Raw genomic sequence first — 27,628 nt, 5'->3', positions numbered from 1 at the left:
AAGAGGAGTCCTCGTTCATGGAAGCTCCCTCCATCGGTGCAAAGCGTGAAACCATCAGCATTTGAACTGACAGCATCGGGATCGCTTAAACGCAATCGAAGACAATCACCTGCGTAGTTCCGATCGTCGAGCCGCCGTGCAGTTCGGCCATCAGTCAATACGCCGCCGAAGTAGTTTGGCCGTCGCACCATTCTGCCGAGGGTATAGGTGCTCACCACTGAGATCGGGTTCTACCGGGGGTGCCGCACACCACTCGCAACACGTTGCGACGAAGAGCCGTGAAGCAGCCGCCACCGAGTGAACTGTAGTGTTGCGCGACATACCGTATGTATCCCCCCCTGCTGTGACATCGTTGGAATCAACCGGCATGCTGCTCAAACAGGTCAGATCTAGCTGATTAAGTTAAATACTCATTCGCAAAGAAACCTATATACACCAATAGTAGTTTTAAGATTATTGCTCTATACGTTTTAATATCCATGGATAAGAAGTTTTTAAATTCCCTTAAGGCCTGAAATATAACGTAAGAAATAAGAAAATTTGATCGTTGTCGGGACTTGAAGTTATAATTTTGTTCTTTCGGTTGATCCTTGTTTTTTGGGTGAAATTGAACGGCAATTGCCTTACGATTGGTTCGGGATTAGTCCAATTAAGGAACACGACTCGCCTTGAGGAGTCTCGCTGGGAGATCTTGCTGATCCACATGTGGGTAGACTTGGTTTGCTCACTTGGCGCATAAGTGGATTAAGTTGTTATGACATTCTGACCTCGTGACGCGTAACCGTTACATTATAAGGCATAGACTATTTGGAAATTTTGCCCGATTTTGTTATTATTGTTATTCCTTTACGTGTTAATCAAAGTCGCCTTGCCAATAGGTTTTCATTGAATAACTTTTTTCACAAGTGTCGGATTGTTTCGCGGTCTTCGGCAATATTCTTCATCGTAGAAATACCTATCGAGTACTGAGTTCAGAATTTTTATAGAGGTCAATGGGCGACCTCTGGCGATTTTTCTTTGAAAAAGTAAGTTTTTCCATAATAAATCCTATACAAACTTTGAACGGCTGGCGCTAAAATATAGTTTCTCCGATCGAACTGAAATTTTGCACAGCTGGTATGGGACCTAAATGCAATCCAAAAAGTGGACTGGAGCGAGAATTTAAATTTTGTCCCACACTACTGGGCATATAGAGTATAATCGTACCTGCCACACGATATACGAATGCGAAAAATGGCAACTTAGGCAAAGAAAGCTCTCAGTTAATTACTGTGGAAGTACTCATAAGAACACTAAGCTGAGAAGCAGGATCTGTCCCAGTGAGGACGTTAATCCCAAGAAGAAGAAGATACCTTTTCTTCAATGCAGAGGATCATACCGTATCATATCATATCTCTTAAATTGTTTGGTGCTGAATTAATGGTTTCTTTTCGTTAATAACGGTTTCCGACAAACCGTGAAGCTGTTTTGCTTTCCTTTCTTTGGCCCTTGGCCTCCGATTCCGGGCTCGAATCTGCAGCCATAAAAAGGACATTCAACGTGCGATCGTCGTTTCGATTGTTCGTTTGGCCAACAATATAACCGTTGGGAGGGCGTAGGTGGTTGGGTCTGGCTGGGAAGGTTAAGTTATAATATCTCCCAGAGTAGGGACCCATCAGCAGTGGAATTAACAGCCGGGGAAAAGCGATTTTTCGGCTGACATAAAGTTCAACAAAGGATTAGCCAACAGCCTGGAATGATACACCGAAAGTAAGGGACGCAAAGGATATTAACTGCCAATAGATGAGTAGTTTAGTGGGTGAGAAAGGCGGAAGAATTTTACTTTCACGTGTTGGTGAAAGAAGCGTAGCACAAATCGCCTGAGAAGCTGTTAAATGGGTCGAGAAAATCGTCGGTGAATAGTGTGCCGTTAGGAGTGAGTGAGCTGTTGACGGTAATAGTCCTCCCTCGAGGTGATTGATTTGAGTTTGTGTTCTGAGTTATGGACCAGAAGGTTACCGGCTCGAACGGGGGATCGTAGAAACTGTAAAGTAAAATGGATAACGGAAGCGGTCGGAATTGAGTTTGGCAAGTGGGAGCTCATCAAAAGGTAAGTTTGAATGTTCGTTTCATTATCTCCTGATGAGTGGTTAGAAGATAAGGAAGCGCATTTAAAAGTTTTGAAATACGATGTTGGAAAATATTAGCACTTATAGACTTTGTTGCAAATGAAGTAACAGTTAAGTTTCTTCGAGATGGTCGACTAACATGTGAAAAGGGCGGAACGGGAAAAGATTTTTTCCGGGTTGCTATCCTTATCAAAAAGTACGCGGCAAACCCATGCTGAAGGTGTCTGGGTTCGATTCCCGGTCGGTTCAGGATCTTTTCATAATGAAAATTCCATTGACTTCCATTGACACACGATATACAAATGCGAAAATGACAACTTTGGCAAACAAATCTCTGTTAATAACTGTGGAAGTTCTCGCAGGAACACTAAGCTGAGAGGCAGACTCTGTCCCAGTGAGGACGTCATGCAAAGGAGAAGAAAATCATTCCCTCATCAAAGTGTATCGGTCTATGAATGTGTCTTGAATTTTAACTATATCAAATGATTTTTTAATTTCTGGATAAGTTTTTGTACTAATTCCCATATCCGAGTTTTCAATCGTTTTCATCACCTGAGTGACTGGTCGGATCCGTAATTACATTATATCCTGTACTGGTGTTGTTTATGGCTTTCTTGAAAGGTCAGTAAAAATAGAAATTTTCATCTCCAAGCTCGTTTGAAACATATCATTCTAATTTCCATTTCATACTCGAAGTTGCTCTACACGAAAGCACTATCAGAAACTACAATCAAACTATTTTACATCTAACCCGAATCATTCCTTCACCCTGGCTACAGTAGAGTACTACAATCAAATTAAGCTATCTACAGAAAAGTTATGACTTTTCAGCACCCGGAAAACACTATCGCTTGCTTCCTGACCGCCTAAAGAGCTAAATCAGTCTGGGTTCGTGTGAGCGAATATGGGCGCTCGCTTCCGGACAAGATTATGTATAATTTAATATCGTTTAGCACATGGTGAAAACTTTTTGTGTCCATCGTTGTGTGAATGCGAACCAATGAAGATTATCACGGCGGAGAAATGCCTTACGGTCAAGGAATGAGCACTGGGCATTGGGAGCATTCGTAGAACAACCGAACAAACGGCCAGCTGCGGCACCATGGCCTGAAGACAATCGAGACAATTTGAGCTGTGGCCAAATTGATGATATCAACCAGACCAGTAGACCGGGGAAAGAAGGGTTCGGGCGAATATGTGTGAAAGTGGCTCCGGTTGTCCCAACGCTCGAATGAATAGTAAAATTACATTCCTAGACATAAATTTTGAACCCCCGTCCCTTGGGACCGTTGCCCAACCACTGACTGGATCCCCTTGGCTTTCGCAAAGCAGCGAAAGAGCAAAGTTTGCGGCTTTACTCGAATTTGAAATAGAACAAAAAAAAAAAGCTTCCCGCAGTCAGGGATGGTTTGAGGATTGTTGTTTGTGGAATATGAGGAAATTGAGAGCAAGATTGTGCGAGTCTAAAACTTATTTTCTTTGAAGTTAGACGTCTCTGGAATAAATTAAAATGTTAGAAAAAGATTTTGAAAATCGATCGATGAAAAATAGTTTTACACCTGTCAATAGTACACACTTGAATTAAATTCAACAGCTGAAGGTTCGGTGAAAAATCACCGAACAATCCGTAAAATATTTGAACGAAATCATAAAGAAAAGCAAGAAAATGGTTGCTGTTACCAAACTGTTCGTTAGTATTTCACAAGGTTACAGTAAAATTGTTTGTTTCACGAATTTTTCCGGTAAATTCGTTGATTTCACGGATTTTGTCGGTAAAACAGTAGATTTTACAGGAAAATCTGTATTTCTGTTGTTTACAGTTCAAATTCGGTGATTTATTCCACACGATACTGCGATTTATTTTAAGTGTATAAGCCATTTCTTCGATTTCAGCAAATTTCTTCGATTAAAGAATTGTAACTTAAACTTAACTTAAAATGTAAGTCAGGGGCTTAAATCTGAGAAAACTGAGAATATCTCAGCGATTACGCTTTCTGTAACAATCACGATCTGCTGCACATCATGAGAGTCTGTTTATCGTCTACTGGAAGGGATCTATCGAAGGGATAACAGTGCACGATAAAATCCATGTAAACAAGCTCCAAACCTGGGGGGTACTATTGCTATAGGATGTTCGGGGATTGTTTATCATGCCAGTAAAATAAAACACCTACCTCCAATGGTAAATAAGGGAGAAAATAGGTAGCGAGAAAATGCTATCTCTTTGGGGGTCGTCATTGTTGCTGCGGTTTATCAAGCTTGTTACAACTTACGAAACATTTCCGATCATGGACCGCTACAGACGCGATGTTTTTCTTCGCTTGTTTTGATCGTGTTTCAAAATTAATGCAAAGCTTGGTTCAAGTTGAGTATAAATCAACAAACCAAACAGAGCTCAAGTAAAAGCCAACACCGCTCTTTAAAATTAAACATGAAGCTAGTGTTAAATTATGTCAGGGCTGGGTTTCAAATGTCGGCCCTAGGCGCCAAAATTTGATGTTAAAATAGTAGTTTACGGAACAAGTTGCAGAATGATGATTTTTGCAGCACGAGTCGTAAAATAACACTGTTCGACAAAATAAAATTTTTAGTTGAATCAGGCATGCGTCTATATGGGTCTTGAAGTGCAAGAAAAGCGTAGGAAGAGGCCGTTTTCAAATGATTTGCAGCACCCTTACTTTTAATTACTTTTGCTGGCTCTACGTCCTTCAAGACATGACCTGCGCCACAATGTAACGCCAATTAACTCGGTCCAGTTTCTCGATCGCCTCACACTTCCAAGATCCTGCTCCACTTGGTCAAACCACCTAGCTCGTTGCGCTCCCCTTCGTCTTGTACCGGCCGGATTTGAGGTGAACACAATTTTTGTGGGATTGTTGTCCGGCATTCTCACAACGTGTCCCGCCCATCGTACCCTTCCAGCTTTGGCGACTTTCTGGATACTGGGTTCACCGTAGAGTTGCGCAAGCTCGTGGTTCATTCTTCTCCTCCATACGCCGTTCTCACATACTCCGCCGAAGACCGTCCTAAGCACACGTCGTTCAAAAACTCCTAGCACTTGCAGGTCCTTTTCGAGCATTCTCCACGTCTCATGCCCGTAGAGGACTACCGGTCTTATCAGCGTCTTGTACATGGTACACTTAGTACGGAAGTGAAGTTTACCAGACCGCAAGGTCTTGTGGAGTCCGTAGTAAGCACGACTTCCGGCAATGATACGTCTTCGAATTTCTCTGCTGCAGTTGTTATCCGACGTTATCAATGATCCGAGGTAGACAAATTCGTCCACCACCTCGAACTCATCTCCGTCGATCATCACGCGTCTGCCAATGTGAGCTATATCGCGCTCGGTTGCTCCAGCCAGTAGATATTTCGTCTTCGACGTATTTACCTTCAATCCAACCCGATCTGCTTCACGTTTCAGCATGGTATACTGTTCAGCAACCACCTGGAACGTTCTTCCGACAATGTCCACGTCGTCAGCAAAGCAGATAAACTGGCTGGATTTATTGAAGATCGTGCCCCGCATGTTGAAGCCCGCCCGTTTCATAACACCTTCTAGCGCAATATTGAACAGGAGGCAGGAAAGACCATCGCCTTGTCGAAGTCCTTTGTGTGTTTCAAACGGGTCCGATAATGCACCCGATATTTTCACACAGCACTGTACACTATCCATCGTTGCTTTGATCAGTCTAGTCAGTTTCCCGGGAAAACCATAATCGTCCATAATCTTCCATAGCTCTTCGCGGTCGATGGTATCATAGGCCGCTTCGAAATCGATGAATAGGTGGTGTCGTGATATTCGCGACTCTTTTGGAGGATCTGCCGCAACATAAAGATTTGGTCTGTCGTCGATCGCCCGTCCACAAAACCGGCTTGATAACTTCCCACAAATCTGCTTGCCAGTGGCGATAGACGGCGGAAGATGATCTGGGAAAGCACTTTATAGGCTGCGTTAAGAATGGTGATCGCTCGATAGTTCTCACATTCTAACTTGTCACCCTTTTTGTATATTAGGTATATTATTCCCTCCTTCCACGAGTTCTGTATGATCTTTCGACTCTGACGCTTGCTTCTGCGGGAGCGAGTGACGAGGGCAGGATCAAACATGTCGCGCGTCGGTCGAGTAAAATAAAAAAGTGCCGCGATCGGTTAGTTCTGTTTGATCTTCGACCTTGACGATTGCTCCTTGGCAGTGCGTCAAGAAAGCCCGGGCAGTCGTCAGTTGTTTTCCCTCTCGGGTCGTGAGCCTATTTTCTCTGAGTGCTTTTATATAGCCGAGCAAACGAGTTAAGCTGAATGTGGATTGTTGCTGCTCAGTCAAGGATGACGGATCAATTGGTGAGCTCGTTTCATGCTACTATTTCTAATCTATAAAATATGTATGACTGCACATTTAATCGATACAACGGTAGGACGTAAATATGATTTTTCAACAAACTATGAATGGTTCGTCACTGTGAGTGTCGATATAAACTCTAATTCATGAATTATTTATGTTTAACGTTTTTTTGTTTTCAAAACACCCCTTTCTTTTTATTTTTTTTGTAATTATAAAAAAAAACTTTGAATGGTTCGACACTACAAGTGTAGACTTGCGAAAGGTTCGCTTTATTCAACAAGCTTTGGATGGTTCGCCACTGTAAGTGTCGGCATAAGAATAAGAGTGTTCTATGATGTTCCAGCCAATCGAGTTTTTGTTTCTTTTCAAATAAGTAAAATATAATAACACATGCTTTCGTCCTGACAGCTGTAGGAATGTTACATTTAGATATTTGTTCAACAAACTTTGAATAGTTCGTCACCTCAAGTGTCGGCATAATTTTCCTTTACCTAGAAATTGTTCATATCAAATGAAAATATTATATTTTCATAAAAGCATACTTATATTTGACAAAAAACTATTTATCATGGTCTAATCACTTATCAAAGTGAATCCTTTGACCCAACGATCCTCCCCATTAACAAACATCCTTCCCAGTAAACTTTGTGGAGATGCAGAGGCAAACACGGTCTCCAAATAGCAAAGGTTACACACTAACATTCCTTTCCCCAATCCCACCTGACTGCAAGGACGTGGCCGGCGCCGTTATTGACCCTGTATAAATAGAGGCACTGAATTATGCACACTGAAGAAGATTATGGCCAATCCCAGCCGAACTTCTAGTTGATTCTTTGTGCATTTTCACTGACTTCGGTCAATCACGGAATAGCAACCATTGATATGTGTAGTCAGTCTAAGCTAAGCTAAGCTAGGTATATTATTCCCTCCTTCCACTCCTCCGGTAGCTGTTCTGTATCCCAGATCCTGGCTATCAATCGGTGCAGACAAGTCGCCAACCTGTCCGGGACCATTTTAATAAGTTCCGCTCCAATACCATGCTTCTCAGCTGCTTTGTTGTTCTTTGAGCTGTTTGATAGCATCCTTAACTTCACCTATTGTGGGAGTTGGCACGTCTCCCTCATCCGCCGTACTGATGAAGCCATTCCTCCTGCTGTCTTGATCTTCCTCCTCTGCGCCGTTTAGGTGTTCATCGTAGTGATGCTTCCACCTTTCAATCACCTCACGTTCGTCCGTCAAGATACCTCCATCCTTATCCCGGCACATTTCGGCTCGCGGCACAAATCCTTTGCGAGATGCATTGAGTTTCTTGTAGAACTTACGCGTGTCTTGAGAACGATACAGCTGCTCCATCTCTTCGCACTCCAACTCTTCCAGGCGGCGCTTTTTATCCCGGAATAGATGGGTTTGCTGTCTTCGCTTCTGTATGTATCGTTCCACGTTTTGACGGGTACCTTGCTGCAGCATCATCGCCCGCGCTGCATTCGTCGAACCAACCGTTCCGTCGATTTCCTTCCACGAACCCCACGGCACCTTCCGCTGCGTTGTTAATGGCTGCTTTGAGACTACTCCAGCAGTTCTCAAGAGGGGCTTCGGTGAGCTCTCCCTATTCCGGCAATGCAGCTTCAAGGCTTTGCGCGTAATCAGTTGCGACTTCGGGTAGTTTGAGTCGTTCCAGGTTGTACCGTGGCGGGCGTCGGTACCGAATGTTGTTCACAACGGAGAGTCGTTGGCGCACTTTAACCGTCACTAGGTAGTGGTCCGAATCGATGTTTGCGTCGCGATAGGTTCTGACGTCGATAATGTCCGAGAAGTGTCTTCCATCAATCAAAACGTGGTCGATTTGCGATTCAGTCTGTTGGGGTGATCTCCAGGTGTACCGTACCGTATTTCCACTTAAACATAGTTCAGCAATTGAAGAGCAAACTTTCTACAACAAGGCGTTTTATGAAATGGTTTGAAACATACCCAGATAACACAGCGTAACAAAAATGACACTTTTGCTTGTCTCAAGAACCAAATAATGTGTCTCTAGTTAATTTGGGGCCGCTGAACCTGATGCCGTTCTCAGAAATGTCCCTACACGTCACAGTTTTTTGCTACAGGTCGCCAAAGTTGTATAAAACACTGGTTAAAGTGATGTTTACATGAAATTTAAGGCATGATTAATCAATTTTTTTTTTGTGATCCAATCCACCAAACATGAAGAATAGGACTTCAACTTTCATTTAGGATATTATTTGCTTGAAATTGCACGATAAAATTTGATATAAATCATTTTTTTCGACATACTTACAGTCTCCATACAAAACTCTTTGTTTCTCTTATATGGCAAAATACAATACCTTTCTAAAACACCAAAAAATAACTTTTGCTTATCGATAGTATCATGTTCTATGCTGATAAGTATTATTATACACATAAAGATTGAATTATGTGGCAAATTAAGCAAATAAATTGCCATACAAGCTGGCAAACTTGCATGCAAGTTGGCTGAAATAGTCAAATTTTGCATTTTCAACAGCCAACATCTCAAAAACTAGACGTGCTGTGATATTTTTGAGAACGGCAATGGATTCAGCAACCCTTAATTAAGTAAATATCGGTATTTTGATGCTTGAGACAAAAACGTGTTCCGCAGTGTAAGCGATATTGGGCCAAAATGTTGATTTACGACTTATATATGATGATATAGTCTACCATCAATTGTAGCTAAATATCCACTGGTAGCAATGGCCTGTTTTAACAAAACAATTTGTTGAACTAAAAAGTAGATGGAGTACCTTGTACCTTTATATTCCGCCCCTAAATGCTTATCTTTGACAGATACGCGTATTTCGACTACCACTTGCACTCTTCTTCAGTGTCAGTTACTCGTATCCAGAAATTAAAGGGATCTTCCGTTAGGTATTAAATTCATCAGTGTTACTGCGGTAAGAGGTAGCCATGAAAACCAACTTTTACTCGAATTCTTTAACTCAATATCGAGATATATAGCATACAGGTCTGAAGAGTGGATGGAAGGTTTGATAATACTTCATGTGCAAGTAATTCAGGCCTGACATACATCATATTCAAACTCTTTAGTTCAGAATCACTTCATAACAAAATGATTCAGTAAAGATTGACTTTACACTCAAGTGATTCATGTTTGATTGCCCAAGTGATTCATGTTTGATTGCCCAAGTGAGTCATGTATAATTCAGATAATATTCATGTGTTTCAAGTTTGATTCACTTCATATTCAAGTGATTCAGGTTTGATTCTCTCCATATCCAATAAAGTCATGTCAAATTCACTCTATGGTTAAGCGAGTCAGGACCAGGGCAGGCAATCGTCACCGTCAAATGGAAAAAGTCGTCGACGAAACTAAAAAAAGAATCGTCATCGTCACTCAACCAGCGTTGGATGACGATTTGCTGCAGTTGTCCGCCACAAAGGCTCGTCGTCATGACGAACAAAGAAGCCTCCTTCGTTATGGTCAAATCTTCGTTCGGGAGCTCTGAGCCGACTTAAAATATGAACCGTGGCGTCGATAGATTATGAGCCTTTTTTTTGAAAAAATAAAACAAAAACAAAACAACAAAAGGTGTCCGGAATTGATCAAACGAACTCTCGTCAAAGTCACGCGCTTGCCAACAGAGCTATTGTTGAAGCTTGAGGAGCACGGGTTAAATCACCAATACAAGCAATTCTGGGATGGCATTCGCCATTCTTCCGTCGATGACGAGACGACGCCCTGCCAGAGTTATTATACTGGATGACGATGTCCTTTTTTATTTCGTCATCGCACTGTGACGAATCTGACGATTGCCTGCCCTGGTCAGGACTGATTCACTTCATATTCAAGTGATTCAGATTTGATTCAGTTCATATTCAAGTGACTCATGCTTGATTCGTTCCATATCCAAGTGATTCACGTCGAAGTCAGTGCATGTTCATCTGATTCAGGTATTAATGAATTGATATTCAAGTGGTTCAGGTTTGATTCACCTCAAATTTAGGTAAATCAGTTTTGTTTCAATGCATTTTTCAGGTAATGAGGTATAATTCACTGCATGTTCAAGCAGCTTAAGACTTATTCACTTCATTTTTAAGTGATTCATGAGTGATTCACTATATATTTAAGTGTTTCGAATACGATTGATTTCATTTTCTAGAAATTGTGGGCTGATATACTTTATATTTGAGGAACTCATTACTGATTCACCTCATCCCTAAGTGATTCATATTCGATTTACTTCATATTAAAGTGTTTTAAATTTGATTCAATTCATTTTATAGATTCTGGTCGAATTTACTTTATATTTAAGGAATTTTGCATTGATTTACTACATTGTCGTGTGATTCAGGTCTGATTTTCTTCATTTTCAAGTAATTGACAAATGTTTTAATTTTAGTTCAAGTGATTCAGATCCGATGATTTTATTTTTCAAATGATTTAGGTTGTAATCTCTTCAGTGCATCATGTCTGATTCTCCTCATTTCCAAGCAGTTTAGGACTGACTCATTTCATTTTCTAATGATTCAGGTGTAAATCATTGGATATTCTTCGAGACATGAAATTTTTATCCTATCTGAATCAGAAAATATGAATCGCTTGAAGTTCTTAATTTTATTCGCTCACTAGCAGCTCCAAGTGGAAATTTTTTAATTAAAAGGTCTGTTTTCCGCATGAAGACTCGAGCTTCTGTGAACTCACAAGAAGAGCTTGGTTAAAATGCTCATGTTTACATGCTTACTAACAAAACTGAACTGTTTTCTTACGGATGTGCTTGAATTTCATATTTACTTTGTCGAAGATTCGAACTTTCTAACTCATCTGGATCATGAAGTATATGCTCATTTTATATGCTCACTCATGCCATCTAGCACCTGTTTTGAGGTGTTGCTCAACTTTTGGGGGTTGTGATTCAATATTCAACTGAGTGTTGCATGTTGAATTTTGGTGCAGATTATTCTCCACCTAAATTTTTAACACAAAAACCTCGTTTCTGACCAGCTCTTATATTTTTTCCGCTAAACATGAATTGAAAGCTTTCGTTTAACGTATTGATAACATTCAGATTGAGTTTGTTTAATGTATGAACAATATTTACATTAGGGTAGCGAATACTTTAAAGTGACCCAGTAAACACACGATCGTATATGATGGGATATAAGAGTACAAATGTGGAGGCGATATACGTACATCTTGCATGCAGCCTTATGGCGCATGTACGTATATCGCCTCCACATTTGTAATCTCATGCGCTATCGTATACGAGTTTGTGTTTACTGGGGACCAGACGTCCCGAATTATCCGGGACAGAGCAATATTCAGCTTAACGGTACAGTGTGAATACTTTTTATTTCAATTAACTTAGTATGTCTTAGATTGAATATGAATGAAAATTACACATCAAATATAGAAAGCACTTCATTCGGGATCTGACTAGCGTCCCTGATTTTTTCCGGGACACATCTGGTCACATTAGAATACTTATATATACTTACCCTATTCAATCAATAATAATTTAATTTAATCAACAACAATGGTCTGTCAGGAACTTCTCTTCCAGACTTCTTCACTCTAAAGTCTCGTAAAATGCCTTATTGTACCATAATGCGACTTTATCGGTATAATCAGATAATTTAATTTAACTTCAGCTGCAAGTTTTACCTGTTTAAGGACTGGCATATCATGATGAATCAATGCATCTCCATCATAATAATTCGGTTATTTTGTTTTCGACATGTCGAATGAAAAAAATCGATATTGACGATAATAATTCGAATTGATAATATATGATACTGAAGTATATAACAAAGAAAAATATCGAAACTCCGATATATTGCAAACATAAGAACGTCATTACTGATTCTTTGGCCCTAATAGAATAGATTTTTTTCAGTACAGTCGCCTCTCCACATCTCGATATTAAAGGGACCATCGAGATACGGAGAGATCGAGAAAAAGAACACATTTTTAATCAACACGGGATTGAAAATCACTCCGTTACCAGGAAAATAAAAAATAAGCAGACGTCATCTCGAGTTCTGAAATTGTTTTGAATTCCTTAAATATAGTCTAGTCACCTTTGATTATGGTCATATTGACATACGGAGAGAAAATTGGGAACAAAAAATCAACAGTATCACATCGAGATAAGGAGGATATCGAGATATGAAGAGAGAAAATGTATGCAGACTGAAGGGACCGAAGAAATATCGAGATGTGGCGAGTCGACTGTATTTTGATTTGAGTTAGCCTGAGTAAATTTGTCTTGTACTTTCTAAATTTTCGATTTTTGGAATGACGTTGAATCTTTCAAATCATTTGATATGATTCAAAAAAGTTGATAAATTTTAATCGTTATATTGTTAATTAGATGAAAAAAACTAATTTAGTACTATACCATTTAATTCCACTAGAGTTTGTATCATTTGACAGATACACGTATTTTGACCTCAACTGTAAGGCCGTCCTCAGTGTCGTGTACTAGGCTCGACTTGTATTCTTGTTCTTAAAAATTTAGTTGTAAACATTCTCACTCATGACGTGTGGAGGCACTGGGACCATGTCATCAATGTTTATTGTTGGGTATATGAAATGGAAATACAACCAATTGTGGGTGGAATTTCGTATCGAACACGACGCATCGCAGAACTAAATCCGACTCTGCTAATACCGCGTTCTCAAAGTGCGATCCCAACTGGTTCCATGGGGAGCAGTTTTCTGAAGCAAAACGATTCTCCTGCTACCCAGCTTTGACCCTTTTGCTCATTTCTGAGCCACTGATTTCCCAGTGAGGAAGGTTTCAAAACTGGAGCTTAGTCCTTGCGACACCCGTCGGTACCAAAAATTGGTAGCGGAAAAATCAGCACATTAATTCAAACCCCTTTTCCAAGCATTGGCACGGTTGTTCGGCCCGAGCTTTCGCTGACCTTTCTCGCTATACTAAAGCCTCCACATCGGCTAAGTAATAATGGAAGGGAAAAAACGGCTAATTTCGCCAAACAAGTCTGATGACATGGCACACTTTCGCGAAGTGGATGATGTTTACCCTTTTTTGGTGTCTTGTTGTTACTCAGCTTATGTTACGGAACGGAATTATTTCATAGGTTTTCGACGCAATGCTGTCGGAATAAATCGTTGAATATTAATGCGGAATATTTATGACGGCTCAATGCGGTGATTGCTGATGTTACGAGTTCGGTGAGTAGAGTTACTGACCATTAATCAAAATTATTTGCCTTTTCCGAAACGTAAATGATGTTTCAGCATGTGCATAAATTACAATGAAATGAAAAAAATCTCTTCCGGAGTAAAGTATCGCAAATTGCAAGTCTGGTCGAAAGTATTGAAAAACATATTGCACAGTTTTAAGACCATCTCATTTCGTTTAATAACTGTTTTGTGAATAGAAATGTGTATTGTCGTGAACAATTATACCTTTTTTTAAAGATTTAGAGGTAGGAAAGATAGATTGACAAAAATATAACGTTTCTATTTATTTCGATCAAATATTCAGAGTAGAGAGTTTTCAATGGTCAGCATTATGTCCCTCGCTAATCGGTTTCAAGTTTAAGATGAAAAGAATGTAAATAAAACTATCGTTGTTGTCATCCATCTCAGATAACATTTGAACGTCTAGAACAATCTTCAGAAAATCCCACTCCAAGAGCTGATAGTGCTGAGATTTAAAATCACTCGAGGGTTATTAATTTTACACGCTTCTTTTGTTTCAATTCAGGCATACATTAAATCATGCCTTATGTATGAGAATTCCAAGATATAATCCTTGATCAACTATGTGCAGGGTGGAATTAATTTAGTTGATGGCATTGATAACAATACTAACCCTTAAAGGTACATGGACATGACAGATTATTTATTATACCTAATGCTGTAATGATTAAAATGTGTAGTCACTCATATTTTACAGATACAGCATGAAACGAGCTCACCAATTCTCGTATAACTTATGATCTCGACCTAAAAACCTTTGGTAAGGTTGTTTTTAATCAAGTGAATGGACCAAGATAAAAACTTTTACCTCTTGGATACAGAAGAGGATCTTCTTTTGATCGTAGCGTAGTTAAATAACGTATAAATCCATTCGTTTGCACAGAAACTACTAGCTACACTCTTGGTTACCAATGGATGTAAGAGCTTGATAATAAATTAGGTGAGATTTACTCGAAAACTAGTATACTTCAAACCAAAGCGTTCTTATGATAGGACTAACAAAAGCAAACCGTAAAGTATTTCATTTTCATTTTGCTCCATGCAATGAAAACTCGACCATAAATAACCATTTTCTCCTCTTAAAACAATAAATAGCCATAACTTTTTCAAATCTTTATCGGTTTCCATAACATTTGGGGTGACAGTCCATTTCTTGAAAATTATTTGAACCACACTGACATTTGCAACATTTGTTTTGAATTGACCTTAAAGTCTCAAGAATCTTTCACCTTACTCGAACTTTAGCCACATCTTTTTCTTATTTTCAAACTTCTAGCGAATTATTTAAGTTTGTTTACCAGACTGTACGTCCAATGAGAAGAAGACGGGGTTGGTGGTCTGATGGCTACCGCTTCTGCTTCATATGCAGAAGGTCATGGGTTCAATCCCAGGCCCGTCCCTTTCCTCGTACTTTGTAGTTGTATATCTCTCACTTGCTTCTATCTTCCATTCCAAATATATCACACTCAAACTATTCGTTCATAGCAAACGCTAGAACCAGAGACGGACAAGAAACCGTTTCCCTAACGCTTCCTACTTCCACGCGCACGCCTTTCTTACGCCTGATACATAGGCAGTCTGCTAACCACAAAAGCAAACCTCTCTGCCATGCCTTTCCCCCAACCCATACACTCCCGCATGAACTGACGTGGATGCAGTGGAATATACGGTCTACGTGGGAGTCGGTTCAATGCATCATCAATTCCTCCCCCTTCCCCTCATTGGTCAGCATTCTGACGTGGCAGGTGCCATTGTTGCCTAAAAATAGAAGATCACCAGCACTTATACACTGAGGATGCCTGTTAGTCCCAAGCAGTCATTCGGTTGGTTCCTTGTGTAAGTGCAGCTGATCTGGCGATACTGGAGTGCATCCACGGGCGGCCAATCAAGCTCAAGCTCAAGCTCAAGCTCAGACTGTACGTCCAATGAGAAGAAAATCTCCGCTGTTCCTCTTTTTCGATTATCACGATGCAGACATGTAGAAGTGAGCTTTGTTCCAAAATGAATTTTCACTCGAACGTATGAAATTACAACTAAGGGGCCTTCAAAGTAAATCATTTTGATGAATTCAATTCAATTTTCGTTACATGAAAGTAGGTCAAATCAATTATAAGCTATCATGTTTTCCTGCCCACTTCATGCTACGACAGCAATCAAACTTTAAAAAGAAACATTACGAGTTTATTAAACGTTTCTCCCCCAAACATGTTGGACACCTAGTTTCTGCTGACCGCAGAGTATGAATTTTCTGCTTTTTCCAACATTTTTCACTTCTGTCCTCTGGGAAACATTGACCCCGAAACCGCCAGAACCTTCGAAGCCCCGTCTCACTCAAATTAACATTTTCCACTCGTTTCATGATGGTGATAAGCATCCATAAAATGTCCCGTTCTCACCGCCCGACCGCCGAGGATGATTAATTGCGACAGGTTTTGTCGCGCTCATTTCTTCATTCTATGGCATGCATATCAAAATGGGCTCCTTTTGGTGCGGGGTGCAAATACCGTTTACCACAACAATGTAGAAAAATAAGGCAGTCAAATTGGCAAACGTTTAAAAAAAGGGAACACTCTGTGTTTTATCAAAAAGTAATAATTAAAGTAAATAGACACAAGTTTCAGTTGATTCATTTTAGCAAAAAAATAAAATAAAACAATAATAAATGTATTTTTACTTGTAAATTGGTAAAAGTAAGCTAACAAATTAGCTATCATAAATCAATCGATATTCTTTGTAGAAGAGCAATAAAAAAATGTAAAGTAGGAAAAATCAAAGTGGCACAAAACATTTAAATTGTTTAAAGAAAAACGAATAATCAGCACAAACCAACAAAAATTTTCCAAAATTAAATTTGAATCAATGATTGAAAAACCTTTAAAACACCGATGGAAAAATATAGTTTTTTATAATTAATAAGTTTCCAATAAAAAAGAAGCAGACACTGATTGCTATTCATAAAATTTTAAGTGCTATTTTTGTTTTTCACCTAATTGTTGCTGCTTTTAGATATACTAGTAAAAGTTACCCTTTTCCTAGGGTGTGATAATATTTTCCCCCAAAAATAATAAATACGAACCCATGTATTCTATCGAGAAGTTGAGCAAAGCAAATAAATCATCCGCAAAACACGACATGTTTCCAAGCGTACACCGTTTTGTGTAGCTATTTCTTCATTTGTCTTGCCCAATTTAAATGTCTAAACATGGCAAAGCCCGAGGCTCAATATTACTAAAAAACAATTCGTGTAGGGTATCAAATTAAGCGTATCGCAGATTCCCCACTCCCGAACGATTATTTCTTTTGGCGGGTTTGACATCCAAACCACCATAATTGAAACGTGACTCGAACAGTTTCACGAATTTGAGTTGCAACAAAAAAGGTGACAGCAGCGTAAGCAAAAAGCACTTTTTGTCACGCTTAATTATCAGAACCACGGAAAAAGCTAGCTGAAAATGAAAAAAAAGTAGCTGGACACGACAAGATAAACGAGGACTACCGTTGGTTGCTCCGTGGAAAAGTGAAAATAATGAAGGAATGTTCAGCGGAGCACGTCATTTGCCTCAAGGGGGTTTCATGAGCCCCCGTAGTAATTAACGCTAAGAGTAATTGTTCCTTCGTTTCGGTTACGGTGGTGGCAAACGCTGGGAATTGAAGAAAAAATAAGCGAATTCGTCTGAAACGTTTAATTGAAAATGATTTTTGAGTGATGTTTGACAGACTTGTTGCTGCAAAAACGGCACACTAAATTTATGAATTTAGTTTCCCAGCAACGGAGTATTGCTCCGAATAACGCGACCAATGTATCTCTACTGTATCAAAATAGTTATAAATCAAAATTGTTTTGTTATAACAACAAAATCTGTTTGCAATTTGTTGGCAAACCCCCAATTAACGCAAAATTTGATGAAGCATTTGATAAAACGTATACTTTGTTTTTTTTTTAATGAAAAATATAGGGTGGTAGGTCATTTGACATAAAGTCGTTTGGGGTACAGCCGATTGATATAAGAGTCATTTGGCATAACGGTCGTTTTCCAACAACCATTATTTGGCATAACATAACAGGCGTTTGGCATAATGAACCTGAACTTAAAAATGTCGTAAATTGTATTTCGTTTTGACGTTTCTCCTAAATCGCACTTACAAAAAAAAAAAAAAAAACAATCCCATGGTGTTCAATGAACTAAAGCTTATCATGACAGTATAGAAAATACTGCAAATATTATATAATTATGGAATCATGGATTCCCTTCTTTCAAGCATGAGTTATTCTCTTGAATTGCACTATCGGATTAAATTTGGGTACGGAAGCCTTTGATTACACTGCGGAACACGTTTTTGTCTCAAGCACCAAAAATAATTCATTCAATTAAGGGTTGCTGAATCCATTGCCGTTTGCAGAAATATCATAGCACGTCTAGTTTTTGAGAAATTGGCTGTTGAAAATGCAAAAATTGACTATTTTAGCCAACTTGCACGCAAGTTTGCCAGCTTGTAAGGCAATTTATTCGCTTTATTTGCCATAAAGTTCAAACTTTATATGTATAATTTTAAACAAAGTTTATAATACTTTCGATGTGGAAAAGTTAGTTTTTGATGGTTTAAAAAAGTATTGTACTTTCCCATATAAGAGAAACGAAGAATTTTGAAAGGCGACAGCAATCATGTTGAAAAAATCGGTTTAACTTAAATTTAACCGCGCAATTTCATCCAAATTATATCCAAAATGAAAGTTTAAGTGCAAAATAGCATGTTTGGTGGATTAGACTACAAAAAAATTTGATAAATTATACCTCAAATTATATGTAAACATCAATAAAATCAGTGTTTTATACAACTTTGGCGACCTGTAGCAAAAAATTGTGACGTGCTGGAATGTTTCTAAAAATGACATCAGACTCAGCAACCCCAAATCTACTTGAGACACATAATTTGATCCTTGAGACACGCAAAAATGTCATTTTTGTTACGCTGTCTTATTTATTACAAATTTGTACATCTTTCAAATATGATGTTACTACAATTACAACTCGGACACCGTCATCAGAGATTTAGCGGAACGGACTGTAACTTGACACTGGATAACGGCAAAGCATGCCCCAATGGCACAACTGAGGAACACCCCTGACGAAAAGTTTAAATGGCATAAGCGTGAATCGAACCAATACCCCATGACACGAAGCGCTTACTGCATGACGATATTATCTCTAGGGCCACGTAATCTACTTATACTGCCGTGAATCGCAAGTCAGTCCCATCTGCTTTTGCGTTAAAATTGAGTTGTGCTCAGTTTTCAGCATATCTTCCAATGCTCTTTCAGCTGCCCAAATGAGTTAATATGATTTGTTCGGAAAAAGTAGGAAAAAACAGCAAGCCAAATTGTACCATAAGGAAAGGTAATCGCAAATCAGTCCCATTACAGATTCCCGCACTGAGTAGCACAAAAATGAGCCGTGTTTTGAATATCTTTATATTTTTGTCAGAAAAATATCGTGGTGAAAAGCAGATTGTGACAGTTTCATTATGATTGGGACATGTTCCAACCCCCTGGATTTTTTTGAATATTCGTATGGAAAACGAGTTTGAAAAATTCACACCCCATTTTCTCAATGCCTACTTTTTACAGATGGGACTGACTTGCGCTTCACGGCAGTATGAGTTGATAAAAGTGTTATTTTAAAATTGAATAGATTTAAACTTATTTTAAACATAGGCTGTTTTTTGGAGCTATACACAATTTTTACTGTTCGTTCGTTGTATTATGTTTCACTTATTTTTGGTGTCCAATCTTCTGTTGCTTTAATCTAAATTTTGCCTTAAATATTTAAAACATAGACTGTTCTTTACAAAACTTAATTCAATGAATTATTATATTTTTTTTTCAAGACGTGTTGTTAGAATAATCGTTGTTTGAAATCCTGTTAAATTAACAGTATTAATATTACAACATAAATTTATTTTTTTAAAACACTGGATCTTGTGTCAAGATATGCTTGATGATCAATTTAAATTCAACCATAAATTTTTCCCTCTATTCTATTCTATTCTATTCTAATTGCTTGCACAGCAAATCAAAAATTTGATACACATATTAGAATGCCCAGGCTGGTGCAGACTTGATGCGCACTCCATTATTGTTTGTATTCCTTATTTGTAGGATGGGACACAGGTATTTCTCCCGTGTGTCCTGGCTCTAAAGCCTAGGTATAAGCGCCATTACTCGCTCTTTGAAACGAAAAGAAAAGTAACTCTAATCTCCCAATAGTTGGACGAATCTGAATTCACCCAAGACCGATAGCACCGTGTACTGAATGTACGAATTTTGAACAAAGCTCGCTTGTTATACACAACATGGCCGATGATGTTCTTGACGTCCCAAGGCATTTTTGGAAGAATCTGTAGATCAATTCTTACAGAACTCTCGAAGCACTCGTTTTAGAAGTACTCGACTGTTTTGTCAGAAACATTTTTGCAACATATTATTTGATTAATTCTTAGAAAATGTATAGATCAGTGTTGATAGACTCGCACTCAAATGTCAATCAATACGCTCTCCCGAGAGAGCAAACTCATTAGAGATCTGCTTCGCAAATCTCATGCTTGAGATTTTGATGCAAAATCAACTCAATCAACTCAAACCGTAAAAAATGATTGAGTCGCAAAACCCGGCCAAAACTCGTGAAACCCGAATATTGTTGTTTACGTTAGAAAGGATTACTATAATTTTACCAGACTAACAAGAAATTATTGCCGTTTGTGAGTAAACTGTGGAAATACGAGACAATGAGTCAAAAAGGTGAGCCAACTCATCCGCGATTTTTTGACTGCTGAGTTGCGTGATTGACAACTCACGCATGAAAAATCTCAAGCGTGAGTTGTGAGAAATTGAGTTTTTCACAACACTGGTATAGATTATATTTTTCATGATTCCTAAAGTATATAAGTATATTATGGAGAGTTTCTGAAAGAAGTTTCGTCTGAAACATAAAAAAATGCTTGTAGAATTGTGAAGTAAATTTCTGCAAAATATTTAAAGAAGCATGTCGAACATTTTTTTTATGAATTTAATTTATTCATTTTAAACTAATTATATGCTTAAAATACTGACATACGAAGACTGAAAATCTACAAAAGGCAATATAGCTAGTTCATGTAGAGCTGCGATATTTGCTAGTTTTATTACAGAGTTCGCTGGAATTGTATTTAAGGTGAATGGATTTTAGTGTTTGCTAAAAATTAATTGCAATGAGGAAGTACTGTTGGTATATGCATAGGTGATAAGATTATTCATTTTCAATGCTTCTTTGACCGTCTGTGGTTCCGTTTAGCTACAATGAAATGATTAGTTTCGTTAGAAACTGAAGACGTAGGACTACGTCTTTCTTCTCTGAACAAGAGTGAAACTGGAATTTTAAAACCATGAGCGTAACGTTGGCATGAAATATTTTAAACGTTTATAACTGTTTGATGGCTCAACGAAATTCCTTGATTAGCACCTCAATCGAAAGACAAGACATCAAAGGTTCATGTCGTTTACTTACTAAATCCCACATACCTGTCCGAATATATTAATAACTGTTTTAAAAGAGAACGTTGATTTCAAGCAAATGTATTAAAAGGGGTGCTAGAGAAAAGTTGACGTAATTTGTTTTTACTCTCAACTTAGATCGCATCTCAGCAGGCAACAGATCGGCTTGCTCTGCCTTGTCTATTGATTGAGGTGCTAATCAAGGAATTTCGTTAAGCCAGCAAAAAGTTATAAACGTTTAAAATATTTCATGCCAACGTAACGTTCTTGGTTTTGAAATTCCAATTTCACTCCTGTATAGAGAAAAGGACGTAGTCCTACGTCAAAAGCTACTGCACCCCTGTTGTTCGAGTCTGCCCCAGAATTGATCGAAGTTATGTCCATAGTAGTCCTACGTCAACCCCGCGGTAATGTAACAGTCATTACCCACCCATTTTTTTTTCTATTATCCACTTACGATGGATCAAACTAACACGAGACAGATCCTTCTCATGTCAATACCTATTTCATTCGATCACACAAACTGCAAATGTTTGCAAAACTGGAATGAAAGCCTGTAGAAACAAAGTTAAAGTATCTTCATCTATAGCTCATCTTGTTGTGCGGTGCACCACCAATCTCTACTCAATAATCGAAGGGTCGTGGGTTCGATTCCCAGTGGATTGACAAGAAGACGAGTGTTAGAATAAAAAACAGCAGTGATGTGAGACGAAGACAAAAACAGTATTAAGACAGAGAGGTACGAAAGGGGGAAAAGAGAAGACAGAGATCATTTTTGTGTTGCTCCACGTTGCCCACGCGTTACGTTTTAGGTGTTATCATTTGTGACAGCCTAATACGAAATTTCTGAAGCCAACCCAACTTTGACTTCTTTTGACTCAATTGGGCTTTTCCGTGGAATAACCTATCAGAAGGCCGACTTCAAAGGCACGTTCCCGCCATTTGGCGTAAACACATTCAATGATGTTCAAATTTACAGAATTCGAGGCATTTCCAGATTGGGCTTTGGGTGCCACCTTTCAAGATCGATCAATTTGGTACTAAAATACATAATTGAAATGCTATGTCAAAATTCATATTTATATTTTCAAATTTGTTATGACAATATCTATCATAAATGGGTAACACGAGCATATAAAACCAATATTTTTCGAATTATGTGGCTCAAGTGTCCGGTACTGGGGGATCTCCCCGTATAAATATATATATTTGGTACCCTATACTTGAACTTTTATGAAACATTTTAATTGAAATCTTATATATTATTTGATACGGGCCTTCCTTAGCCGAGTGGTTAGAGTCCGCGGCTGTAAAGCAAAGCCATGCTGAAGGTGTCTGGGTTCGATTCCCGATCGGCCCAGGATCTTTTCGTAATGGAAATTTCCTTGACTTCCCTGGGCATAGAGTATAATCGTGCCTGCCATACGATATACAAATGCGCAAATGGCAACTTTGGAAAAGGAAGCTCTCAGTTAACCTTAGTTAGATACTGGGGTCATAATGACCCAAAATCGAATTTCAACCTGCAATATCTCTGTTGTTATCGAACGGATCTTTCTGAAACTCCCTGACTTTTAATATTTTGTGGAAACGAAGCACAAGACCAGAAATTTTTTTTCTTAAGGTGATTCTAAGATGGCGCCACAAAAAAACAACTTAATAAGATACTGGGGTCATTATGACCCAGAAATGTATACCCCTATAAATCAGCGAAATATGAACCGAATAATGAAATTTATGCCGCATTCGAAAGATATACTCCTCAAGATTCTGATCACTACCTGGAATACCGGTTCCGGATCCAGTGGCCACCGGGAATCGGCTACGAAGGGGACCATGTTGGCCACGTGGAATTTCAGTACACTCAGTCCAGAAATCTGCAGTCATCACCAAATTGTATAAGATGCAGGCCATATAGGAATGTACTGTCTTCAGCAAACTTGTTTCGGGGACCAAGAACTTCCACATGGGATACAATTTAGTTCAGAACTCGACCGCGACGTGGCGCTAGCGTCGATATGAACTTCCGGTAGGGGCTAATTATGCGATAACTCGAGATCGCGAGCACATAGAGGGATGCTGTCTTCGGCAAAGTTGCTCAGGAGGATAAGCACTTCCTCATGAGATACAATTTAGTTCAGAACTCGACCGCTGCGTGGCGCTAGCGTCGATATGAACTTCCGGTAGGGGCTAATTATGCGATAACTCGAGATTGCGAGCACATAGAAGGATGCAGTCTTCGGCAAAGTTGTTCATGAGGATAAGGACTTCCACATAAGATGCAATTTAGTTCAGAACTCGACCACCGCGTGGCGCTAGCGTCGATACGAACTTCCGGTGGAGGCTAATTATGCGATAACTCGAGATTGCGAACACATAGAAGGATTCTGTCTTGCGCAAAGTTGCTCAGGAGGATAAGCACTTCCTCATGAGATACAATTTAGTTCAGAACTCGACCGCTGCGTGGAGCTAGTGTCGATATGGACTTTCGGTAAGGGCTAATTATGCTATAACACGAAATTGCGAGCACATAGAAGGATGCTGTCTTCGACAAAGTTGCTCAGGAGGATAAGAACTTCCACATGAGATACAATTTAGTTCAGAACTCGACCGCTGCGTGGCGTTAGCGTCGATATGAACTTCCGGTAGGGGCTAATTATGTGATAACTCGAGATCGCGAGCACATAGAGGGATGCTGTCTTCGGCAAAGTTGCTCAGGAGGATAAGCACTTCCTCATGAGATACAATTTAGTTCAGAACTCGACCACCACGTGGCGCTAGCGTCGATATGGACTTTCGGTAAGGGCTAATTATGCGATAACACGAGATTGCGAGCACATAGAAGGATGCTGTCTTCGACAAAGTTGCTCAGGAGGATAAGGACTTTCACATGAGATACAATTTAGTTCAGAACTCGACCACCGCGTGGCGCTAGCGTCGATACGAACTTCCGGTGGAGGCTAATTATGCGATAACTCGAGATTGCGAACACATAGAAGGATTCTGTCTTCGGCAAAGTTGCTCAGGAGGATAAGCACTTCCCCATGAGATACAATTTAGTTCAGAACTCGACCACCGCGTGGCACTAGCGTCGATATGGACTTTCGGTAGGGGCTAATTATGCGATAACACGAGATTGCGAGCACATAGAAGGATGCTGTCTTCGACAAAGTTGCTCAGGAGGATAAGAACTTCCACATGGGATACAATTTAGTTCAGAACTCGACCGCTGCGTGGCGTTAGCGTCGATATGAACTTCCGGTAGGGGCTAATTATGCGATAACTCGAGATCGCGAGCACATAGAGGGATGCTGTCTTCGGCAAAGTTGCTCAGGAGGATAAGCACTTCCTCATGAGATACAATTTAGTTCAGAACTCGACCGCTGCGTGGCGCTAGTGTCGATATGGACCTTCGGTAGGACTAATTATGCGATAACATGAGATTGCGAGCACATAGAAAGATGCAGTCTTGGGCAAAGTTGTTCATGAGGATAAGGACTTCCACATGGGATACAATTTAGTTCAGAACTCGACCGCTGCGTGGCGCTAGTGTCGATATGGACCTTCGGTAGGACTAATTATGCGATAACATGAGATTGCGAGCACATAGAAAGATGCAGTCTTGGGCAAAGTTGTTCATGAGGATAAGGACTTCCACATGGGATACAATTTAGTTCAGAACTCGACCGCTGCGTGGCGTTAGCGTCGATATGAACTTCCGGTAGGGGCTAATTATGCGATAACTCGAGATCGCGAGCACATAGAGGGATGCTGTCTTCGGCAAAGTTGCTCAGGAGGATAAGCACTTCCTCATGAGATACAATTTAGTTCAGAACTCGACCACCGCGTGGCGCTAGCGTCGATATGATCTTTCGGTAGAGGCTAATTATGCGATAACTCGAGATTGCGAACACATAGAAGGATGCTGTCTTCGTCAAAGTTGCTCAGGAGGATAAGCACTTCCTCATGAGATACAATTTAGTTCAGAACTCGACCACCGCGTGGCGCTAGCGTCGATATGATCTTTCGGTAGAGGCTAATTATGCGATAACTCGAGATTGCGAACACATAGAAGGATGCTGTCTTCGGCAAAGTTGCTCAGGAGGATAAGCACTTCCTCATGAGATACAATTTAGTTCAGAACTCGACCGCTGCGTGGCGCTAGTGTCGATATGGACCTTCGGTAGGACTAATTATGCGATAACATGAGATTGCGAGCACATAGAAAGATGCAGTCTTGGGCAAAGTTGTTCATGAGGATAAGGACTTCCACATGGGATACAATTTAGTTCAGAACTCGACCGCTGCGTGGCGTTAGCGTCGATATGAACTTCCGGTAGGGGCTAATTATGCGATAACTCGAGATCGCGAGCACATAGAGGGATGCTGTCTTCGGCAAAGTTGCTCAGGAGGATAAGCACTTCCTCATGAGATACAATTTAGTTCAGAACTCGACCACCGCGTGGCGCTAGCGTCGATATGATCTTTCGGTAGAGGCTAATTATGCGATAACTCGAGATTGCGAACACATAGAAGGATGCTGTCTTCGGCAAAGTTGCTCAGGAGGATAAGCACTTCCTCATGAGATACAATTTAGTTCAGAACTCGACCACCGCGAGGCGCTAGCGTCGATATGATCTTTCGGTAGAGGCTAATTATGCGATAACTCGAGATTGCGAACACATAGAAGGATGCTGTCTTCGGCAAAGTTGCTCAGGAGGATAAGAACTTCCACATAAGATACAATTTAGTTTAGAACTCGTCCACCGCGTGGCGCTAGCGTCGATATGGACTTTCGGTAAGGGCTAATTATGCGATAACACGAGATTGCTAGCACATAGAAGGATGCTGTCTTCGCCAAAGTTGCTCAGGATGATAAGCACTTCCTCATGAGATACAATTTAGTTCAGAACTCGACCGCTGCGTGGCGCTAGCGTCGATGTGAACTTCCGGTAGGAGCTAGTTATGCGATAACTCGAGATTGCGAGCACATAGAAAGATGCAGTCTTCGGCAAAGTTGTTCATGAGGATAAGGACTTCCACATAAGATGCAATTTAGTTCAGAACTCGACCACCGCGTGGCGCTAGCGTCGATACGAACTTCCGGTGGAGGCTAATTATGCGATAACTCGAGATTGCGAACACATAGAAGGATTCTGTCTTGCGCAAAGTTGCTCAGGATGATAAGAACTTCCTCATGAGATACAATTTAGTTCAGAACTCGACCACCGCGTGGCGCTAGCGTCGATATGGACTTTCGGTAAGGGCTATTTATGCGATAACACGAGATTGCTAGCACATAGAAGGATGCTGTCTTCGCCAAAGTTGCTCAGGATGATAAGCACTTCCTCATGAGATACAATTTAGTTCAGAACTCGACCGTTGCGTGGCGCTAGCGTCGATATGAACTTCCGGTAGGAGCTAATTATGCGATAACTCGAGATTGCGAACACATAGAAGGATTCTGTCTTGCGCAAAGTTGCTCAGGATGATAAGAACTTCCTCATGAGATGCAATTTAGTTCAGAACTCGACCACCGCGTGGCGCTAGCGTCGATATGGACTTTCGGTAAGGGCTATTTATGCGATAACACGAGATTGCTAGCACATAGAAGGATGCTGTCTTCGCCAAAGTTGCTCAGGATGATAAGCACTTCCTCATGAGATACAATTTAGTTCAGAACTCGACCGCTGCGTGGCGCTAGCGTCGATATGAACTTCCGGTAGGAGCTAATTATGCGATAACTCGAGATTGCGAGCACATAGAAAGATGCAGTCTTCGGCAAAGTTGTTCATGAGGATAAGGACTTCCACATAAGATGCAATTTAGTTCAGAACTCGACCACCGCGTGGCGCTAGCGTCGATATGGACTTTCGGTAAGGGCTAATTATGCGATAACACGAGATTGCTAGCACATAGAAGGATGCTGTCTTCGACAAAGTTGCTCAGGATGATAAGGACTTCCACATGAGATACAATTTAGTTCAGAGCTCGACCACCGCGTGGCGTTGGCGTTGCTATGAACTTCCGGTAGGGGCTAATTATGCGATAATTCGAGATTGCGAGCACATAGAAGGATGCAGTCTTCGACAAAGTTGCTCAGGATGATAAGCACTTCCTCATGAGATACAATTTAGTTCAGAACTCAACCGCTGCGTGGCGCTAGCGTCGATATGAACTTCCGGAGCTAATTATGCGATAACTCGAGATTGCGAGCACATAGAAAGATGCAGTCTTCGGCAAAGTTGTTCATGAGGATAAGGACTTCCACATGAGATACAATTTAGTTCAGAACTCGACCATCGCGTGACGCTAACGTTGATGTGGCCTTCCGGTAGGGGCTAATTGTGCGATAATACAAGAATGCGAACACATAGAAAGATGTAGTCTTGGGCATAGTTGCTCAGGAGGATAAGGACTTC

The 27,628-nt window shown here is 40.1% G+C and overlaps 1 long non-coding RNA gene across 1 annotated transcript in view; it reads left to right on the top strand.

The window, feature by feature from the left end:
- Positions 1-1,631: 1,631 nt before the first annotated feature.
- The window catches only part of LOC110677058, a 145,502-nt gene continuing 119,505 nt past the window's right edge, over positions 1,632-27,628 (top strand). Inside the window, exon 1 of the long non-coding RNA XR_002500930.1 lies at positions 1,632-2,089. This is a non-coding gene — a long non-coding RNA (uncharacterized LOC110677058). The remainder of the gene's footprint in view (positions 2,090-27,628) is intronic.

The sequence above is a fragment of the Aedes aegypti genome, chromosome 2, assembly GCF_002204515.2.
Source record: "Aedes aegypti strain LVP_AGWG chromosome 2, AaegL5.0 Primary Assembly, whole genome shotgun sequence".
NCBI classification, from domain to species: Eukaryota; Metazoa; Arthropoda; class Insecta; order Diptera; family Culicidae; genus Aedes; species Aedes aegypti.
This window is presented reverse-complemented; position numbering and strand designations above follow the sequence as displayed.